An 8,490-nucleotide genomic window follows, 5' to 3' on the forward strand; every position below is an offset into this window, starting at 1 on the left:
GGGTAGTAGTTACTAGTTATATTAAAATTTAATATTTAAATTATATATATAAATATTTTAATTTTTATTTTTTTAGTTTAGACTCATTCCGGGGGTGTGTTAACCATAAGACATAATATTTTTATTTTATGATTTAGTTTTACTTTAAATTAATGCACCTGAAATTAGCATTATAGTTTATAAAAAAAGTAATTATGCGAAAAATGCAAATTTTTTGTTTATTTAATATTAAATAAAATTTAATAATAACTAAAATAAATGTATATGTATATGTATAAAAAAAAGTTATAAAAGTATATAAAAAAATAAAAAAAATTTTCGTATAAATGTAATAATGTTCTAATAAAATTTTGCATTTTTCATTTGAAACGTATAATTTTATATAATTTTATTTTATTTTAATTGCAGGAAAAAGTGTTTTCAAGCGATGCCAACTAAAAATGTTTTTTATATTTTATATAAAAAAATTTTCTAAATATTTTTGCCGAAATTTTGTTATCATTTGCATATCATCACATAACGCGTTTAATTTAAAAAACGATTTCGTAACTTAACAACTTGTTTTTAGTTTTGCTAAAATTATTATCACAAACTTAACACTAAAAATTTAATTTTTATTTATAAACAATTTTAATTTTTTACGATTTTCGCTACATATAGCAAATAAATAATAACTGTTTTTATAATAATGAAATAACTACTTTTAATATGCATAAATATAATTGAAACCCAATTCGGTTTAAGTAAATAGGATTGCTTTATGTGCTAATTTATATATAAGTATATACCAATGTTTGAAATCAGGTATGTTAAATGTGAACAAACTAAACTGAACTGAACTAAAAAATAAGAAATAAAAACTAAAAACTAAATGAAAATAAATTAAGTTTATATAGTTTAACATTTTTATATAAAGGTAACTATAATTTTTATGCATACATTGTATATATAATAAAATATCACTCAATACTTTTCTTCACCGTAAAAATCACAAAATGTTCTGATATAAATTTTTTATAACATTTTATATAGTACTTACCATTCAAAATGATTGTGCAAATCAGCAAAAGAGTTTTCATGTTATATAAGGAAATATCGAAATTTTTAAATATAATTTTTCATTTTTAAGCATTTAAGTTTTCTTACTTCCGTCGAAAATTTTAATTTAGTTTTGAAGTCCTTTTTTTTGTTCGTAGTTCGTTTTGAAACTAATTCAGCTTATTTTAAAATTTTTTTTCTTTTTATTTGTACTACTTAATTAACTAGTTCACTTATATATATTTAATTCAAAATAAATTATTAATTGCATTTTAAATATTATTACCTAGTAACATACATACATTAAATTAACTGACATTAATAAGTTCAAGATACATACAATTTAACTAGTTAGTGGTTTTGCATTTTATAACAATATTTTAGTTACTTAATATATACTCGTATTTTAATATAATTAAATATATTTGTTTATATTTAATTATTACTGTTTGTTTTTAAATAATATAAATAATACAAATTTTAATTACTTAAGTAATACGATATTATTTCATTCAGGTTTATTTTTATTATTATAGTTATTGTTTTATTTTTTATAATATGCTTGTTTCTAGAAATAAATAGAATTATATATAATGTAGCTCAAATAAATCATCATTAAATTTTGAGTATTCAATCACTTCTTTAAATTTATTCTAGCAACCGAACTTGAACATGCTCACATTCAAGAGTTGTCATTCCAGCATAATTTTTGAAGAATATGGGTGTTTACGCACGCTGTAAGTGTGTTAATGCAACCACACAAAAATATGCTCTTGAATGACGAATGCATGTTTTTGGGTGACAGACTATCATTTACAACATGTTGGCGAGAAGCTGAATGAAGTGCTCACCAAAATTTTGGTAAGCACGCCAATATGTTAGGTGCAGACTATCATTTTTAAGTGTTATTCTTAGATTTTTTCCCTTGAATAACACTCAAAAATGATAGTCTGCATCGCGTTTTTAGTTCTGAATATGTTTTAAAGATTGTTATTTAATAGTATATTAATTTAAAACTATACTTTTTAAAACTGTCGTGCTATAACTGCAGTAAGATATCATGTTTTAAATAGATTTAAAGCGAAAAAGAGTGAATAATTAACTTCATATTATTGCAGCTAATTTCATGCAATTGAGTTTGAAGCGCTGTTCACACTGACATACTTCTTTCATTTGAATACGCTTTCTTTGATTTAAGGAAACTAGTTTGGAAGTGCAATTAAATTTTTTGTACGAATAAAAGATGTTACAGTTTAGTAGCGACTGATATTCGTTGCACAAATATGACAGTTGAAATACTGTTCTTCTTTTAAAACAAGTAGAAAAGTTTTATCTGACAGTGTGAACAGCACTGTACACAAAAGTAATTTAAAAACATATTTTTGAAAAAATTCGTACTAAAAATTGTTTGTTCAAATATATAAAATTCTTTAAAATGTTTAAATATTTATGTAATCTTTCTTGAATTTTTATTACTGTTTACGTTTACCTAGCATGTTTTTATTTTTTCGCTTTTTTGATGCTTTTACCTGTCAAAATATTTAGTAACGTACTCAGCACAGATATATTTTCATGTATAGAAACTTATTTTTTTGTAAAATCGAAACAAGCTTTAATTTAAATACTAGTTTTGTAATTTTACTTATTTTTAAATTTAAGTGTGTGCACATTTTTCTAAAACAATACCAACACATTAATATTATTTTCAAGAATTTTTTTTTTGACATTTAACAATTATAAATATTGTTATATTAAACAATTTATAATAAAATTTTTATAATATTTTTTTTATTAATATTTTTTTTTAATATTGTTTTTGATTTTTGCTTGTTTCATTTTTTGCTTGTTTTTGTATTTTTAAAATTAATTTTTTTATTTTTTTATATATTCTTTAATGGTGTATATTTTGATTTTAGTTTGTGTTTTGTTTACAGTTTTGTTATAATTTTGAAGCATTAAAATATATAACAATTTTATTATATTTTATTATTAATTTAAGAGACATTTATTAAACATTATAATTTATTTTTGTTTTTATATATATTTATATATTTTTTATAAATTTGTTAGACATTTTAATATTTTAGATCTGCTTTGATTTATAGTTTTTAAGACTTTTTTAAGACTTTTTCTTTTAGTTATTTTAAAATGTACTGAGTAATTGTGTGTAAGTTCCATATATAGTAGATAAAAGTTATTTTTTGATTAACTGGTAATTTTGATTTATTTGCTTTGAAGCCCATATATGTAAATATTTTGATTTTTACATGTTTGTTTATTTGTTTTAATATTTAATGTATATTGAGTAGAGCGAAGGTAAAATATTTTATTTAGTATTTATAATGGCTGTTTTATTTTATTGTAAGTTTATAGATATATATATATATATTTTTAATATCTTATACACATCTAATTTAAAATTTTAATATTTCTTTTGAAGGTACACATATATATATTTAATTTTATTTGAAATATTGAATTTTGATTTAAATTTTTTATCATTATTTTTTTAATAAATACACATTTTAAATTAAGATAATTTAAAAATATTATAAAAATAATTAAAATGTATTCATAAATTTACAGGGATATTTATTAAGCATAGGATTAAAATAAAAAAGGAAATTTTAATATATTTAAAATTAATTAAGAGAAAATTTCATCGCTTTAAGGAATATTAATATATATAAAAATTAATTTTGATGTGAAAAGGTCAGAACTGATTATGTATTTAAACTAAAATTGTTAAAACCATACATTGAATTTATATAATTTTTATTTATGGTTGTAAATATTACTACTAAGAATCCAGTGATTATAAAATATTGGTATTAAAAATTAATCGAATTTATCTAATAATATCAAAAAAATATAAAATTTTTCTGTGATTTAGGTTAGGTGATAATTTATAATTTTTATAATTTATTTTTTCTTTATATAATTATCTTAAATTAGGACTTATAATTTGTACACATATCTGCTAAGAACAACTGTTTCGTATATTTTTAATATTAATTATTTATATTGAGTTCTATCTACTGTTATCCATATTTAATTTTACAATCGAATTCATTTTTATTTTTGATTTAGTTTTGAGAACTTCTTTAAATCTATTTTTGTTTCTTTGTTTTGTTTTCACACGATTTCTCATATATTATTATTTTCATATATCCATATATATATTAATACACATAAATTAAAAATTTTATAAGTTTATGAAAATGTTTTTATAAAATAATTAGTATATATATTATTTTTTTTATAGTTTAATTAAAAATTATTTACAATTTTTGATTTATTATTATTATTCATTATTTTTGAATTATTATTAACATTAATATTTTATTATTAAATTAATTAAATAATGTTTAATTATTTATTTTTAACAACAATTTCAGTTAGTTTATAATTATATTAAAATTAATTTTTTGAATTTAGTTTAAAAGATTCATTTTAATTTATATATTAATACTAAATTATTGTTATTTGCATTTTTTAATTATGTTATTAAATATCTTGATGTTATTTTTAACCAATATTAGTGTTTTTATATTTTTAATTTAATTTAAATTTTGAATTGAAATATCGATAGTCTTTACATTTTAATTATTATTTATATATTTATTTTTATTATATTTGTTCTTTTTTATATTTGGCGTTTTTGTTTTATTATTAATACTTATTAATTCTTATTAAGAATTAATAGCAAAATTTTGAAATAAATTTCAATAGACAAATATGTACATTTTTGTCTTAATAATTTTTTCAAAATTTTAATAATAATTTAAAATTAAAATTTAATTAAAACCTAAACTACTTTAATGTATATATATTTATCATTTCTTTTCTAGCTACCTAATTTGCAATATTTTTATAGTTTTGATTTGTAATAATTTTCGATCAACCTTTGTTTCTTTAAAATTATACAACATTTATAATATATTTAATTCATTTAATTTATGTAATTAGTGTATGTAAACGATTCTTAGTTTAAATGAGTGCTTCTTAACATTAATTAATTAGTATTTTATTGGATTTTTTGAATTATCTTGCATTACTTTCTGCGAGTATGTAATTATCCTGCAATAGTTTGTTTGGTTTATAAGTTCTATTATGAATTTGGTATATCTTTTACTATAGTTTATTTTAATTATTTTGATCATTTATCGTAAAGACTTAAGGATTTTAGTTTTGTAACTTTTTGAAAAAATTCGTTTCGCTATATAAGCTATTGGAGCTGCGTTGTTATATAGACGTTGTTTAATTCATTAATGATTGATCAGTTAGTTGATTGAAGTATTTTAGTTTCATAAATTTTAATATATCTGAGAACATTTGTTTTTTTTTTTGGAATATCCTATCAATATATATTAAGTCTTATTTATTAAGCTACATTAATGTACTATTTTGGGGAACTTTACTTTACTTTTTTCTATGTAATTATGACTCAAATTTACTATTTCCTATTTTCAATCCCAGTTTGCTTTCCCTTTTATACTTAACAGATATAATGAATCCTATGTAGATCAGTTTAAGTCTTAAATTATTATCGTTTCTTAAAATATTTATCGAAAACATTAACTACACAAAAATGAAATCAGAAATGTTAACATCAGGGTCTCTCTATGATATTACATATATTTAATTATTTACAGATTTTGCAACAATAATTTTATTGGAGAAAAATATCTTGTAGTGGAAATAATAACAAATTGTTTAATTTTTAGTATCGATAAGTTAGTACTATCGAGAATTTTATCTATTAGCATAGATGATATATTAAAATATTAAATAAAGCTTCAATTCTGCCCTTCGGTTGTATCAATAATGGTAATGCTAACCAGGACAATAATAATTAGAAGTTCATATAAATTTCAGTTAAGTTTTTTATAAATAAAAATTCAACATCACAGATTTATGCAAATAATAATTAAAAAATTCCATCATATTTGTAGCATTTCGGCTAAAGACAATACCTAGAATAGAGCTATTTTTCAGAACTACTTAACCATCATTTATTGAGGAAATATTGTTGCAGATATATAAAGAGTTTGGTCACATTCAGAGAGAAGTCAATAAGGTAAATAAAAGATTGAAACCTACAACTGGTGTACTGCTAAGCTCTCATATTAACAGCTAAAATAATAGCAGTCCCGGACACAAAAAAACAAAATGTAAACAAAGTCTTAAACGATTGGAAAGTTTATACTTTAAGGCAGGGGTGTAAAAAAAAGGGTAAGTATAGAAAAAATTAAGTAACAGATAAAATGTTTTACCGTTTCTTCACGAAGGTATGCAATTAGAATAGGATAAACTATATAATTAATTGGGCACCACTACACATCGATGCTAGAAGATGTTTCGTAGAATAGGAAAACGAGTTTCAACGAATGTATACAGATCCCACATTTCTTGGTAAACGAAAGATTAACAAGAAAATTATATCTGCAACGTCGTGTATTGTACTGAATGGACCAGAAAGCTGGATAGCAAACAACAATACAAATAACACCCGTAGATTTGCTTAAGAAGAATCTTGGAGAATAATAAGAGTGATAGAATAAGAAAGGATCGTACAAGACGCGAAGTATGAAAACTTCAAGTCCAGCATAAAATCGAGTGTAGCCAGATTAAGCAGTTCAGTGGTGTACCAAGAATGTCACAATCGCGATTTTTCCAAATGTGTACTGGAAGCTGAAGCTGAGGGAATAACTTGGGCTTCTAAGTGCAACATTTGAAGACACATTTTAAAAACAGAATGGCATGGAATTATTAAGAATAAAAATTATTTTGTAATATGTTGCCAGGTTGGCTGAAGTCTTTGTTATATTGCTGCTAGAAATAAAATTCGTTTTTCCTATGCATGGTCAAATATATATTAGATTTTTCGAATAACAAAAGCTATATTTCGTTATTCTAAATTCATTTTATATGCAGTGTATATAGAGAGTCTATTGTATATTTAACTTATATATATAATAACAATTTCTAGTAACACGAAGAATATTAAATTTTTATTCACCCTTCTTCCTACAATAGCAATAAAGAGATTCAATTAGGAATAATATGCATACTATTTTCATAGACCTGCAGAAAATAACACAAAAAACCTATATTATATATTTAATCAGAGTTTCGACTTTATGGAAACTTTTGGACTAGTATCGAGTCTTTAGATTTTGAGTCTTTGTTAAAGTATGTACACTTGATCGTCTAAATGGATAAGTGGACTGGGATGTCTACTCGGCTACTCGTGCGTTACAATAATAATAATATTGTTGTTAGGTAGATTATAATGGAAATTATATTTCTTATAGGAATTAAAAACATAACGTTTATTAATGAATTTTTTTTTAAATATGACGTCTTTGTTTTAAATTTTCATAGTTATGTTAAAAGATTTATAGTGGGAACTCTGTTAGAAAGTCTGCTTAGCATTGCTTAATCATTTCTGTACCATTTCGATATTTTTAAAAAAATATTGAAAAATCAATGGAGAGCATCAGATCTACAAATTATAATTTTGTTTAAAAGTTTATAAGTACTCATAACTCAGCTATATTTTTTGTGATATCCTTGGTTAATGGGTAATATTTCACCTACTTCTGGTAAATTTCAAAATATATCTGCATGTTTTATTTTTTTAATAAGTGATCAGAATGAATAAGATATAATTTTTTGAGAGCCTTTGGTAATACAATACCTGCAAATGTAACTTCCATATCAATATACTTGTTTTTTAATCATATATCCTCACAAAAATAAAAGTCTGCAAACAAATCCTAATTGAAACCTTTTCTTTTTTAAATAAATAATTAAAGTTGATAAATAATTACAATGAGATATTTTTAAGAAAACTTCATGAGATTTTTTTCTCCAAATTATTGTTGCTTATCATAATTTATTAATTAATAATTAATTATTAATAACGATTTGTTAGCTTAAAGTTATTTTATTGCATTCGTTGCTCCAAACTAACTAAATAAAATTATATATTCATTTATATATTTATTTTTTTTTGCAATTAATTTCTTATTAATGATATAATGTTATTTATGCAAATAATTTTTATATTGTTAAATTATTACGTATTTTATTAAACAGTCCAAACCAGCGCTTAGATTGATTGCAGTCTTAGATTCGTTTGGATTCTTTGAACACAACCAAGTCTTGTTCTTACTTTGCTGATGTCCTCAAACATCACTGGAGCTATATTTTCTCTTAATTTAGTTAACAACTTACTTACTGCTAGGTATGTTCTGTATATTTTGATTTAATTTAATTAATTAAATAAATGAAATTTCTTAATTCTTATTTAATACTCACTAACATTCAACATGAACTTCAATGTTCAGTTTACAATTAAATATAATTAATTATTTTGCTTATAAGAACTTACAACTCACTATAATGGTTTAATTCAAATAATTGTACTAATTAAATATTATATAT

Source organism: Teleopsis dalmanni, chromosome 1, assembly GCF_002237135.1.
Source record: "Teleopsis dalmanni isolate 2A chromosome 1, ASM223713v2, whole genome shotgun sequence".
Taxonomy (NCBI): Eukaryota; Metazoa; Arthropoda; class Insecta; order Diptera; family Diopsidae; genus Teleopsis; species Teleopsis dalmanni.